Raw genomic sequence first — 972 nt, forward strand, 5'->3', positions numbered from 1 at the left:
TAAAAATATAACTATGTTCCCTTCACACAGTGAACACTGGTCAACATTCTCCAAAACACAAAGGTATTATAAATTCTCAAATTCTTTATGAAATTCACATGTTAATTTTTATGTGTCCACTTTGGATTTATTTGCATCACTGGAAGTATTTCCTCAATTTCCACTTCATTTTTCTAGGCAAATTTTTTGTATCATTAGCAGAAATTTTTATCTGTGTAGTATTGTACTTCTATTAAAATATTGAACAGTTCCCATGTATCACAGTATGACATACTAGAAAACCTAACCTTTTTTCTTGAAGACTGATAGAGTCTCAATACAATAAATATAAATATAAACCAATGATGTATTATACCTTGGCCAATTGAATTTAAGTAAAAAAATAAAGATAAAAAAACTATTAAAAAGAAAATATATATATATCATTTTATTTATTTATTTATTTATTTGAGAGAGAGAGAGAAAGAGCATGAGTGGGTGTAGAGAGAGAGGGAGAAGCAGACTCCTTGCTGAGCAGAGAGACTGATTCAAGGCTTAATCCTACCACCCTGATAGTAGAAGAGAAAGCTAGAATAGAATCTGGACTCAAAAAAAGCCACGCTCAGGAATGTAGGTTATGGGAGATTACTGACTCAATGAAACGTTCCAATGTCAGAATCATCGGCATCCCCGAGGGGGTGGAGAAAAACACAGGTCTAGAAGAGATATTTTAACAAATAGTAGCTGAAAACTTCCTTAATCTAGCAAGGGAAACAAACATTCGTGTCCAAGAGGCAGAGAGAACCCCTCCCAAGCTCAACCATGACAAATCTACATCACGTCACGTCATAGTGCAATTTGCAAATATTAGATCCAAGGATACAGTATTGAAAGCTGCTAGGGAAAGAAATTACTCACGTACCAAGGCAAAGATATCAGAATTACTTCAGATCTGTCTACATACACCTGGAATGAGAGAAAGGGTTGGGGGGG

This window comes from Ursus maritimus, unplaced genomic scaffold (genome assembly GCF_017311325.1).
Source record: "Ursus maritimus isolate PB19 unplaced genomic scaffold, ASM1731132v1 scaffold_5, whole genome shotgun sequence".
NCBI classification, from domain to species: domain Eukaryota; kingdom Metazoa; phylum Chordata; class Mammalia; order Carnivora; family Ursidae; genus Ursus; species Ursus maritimus.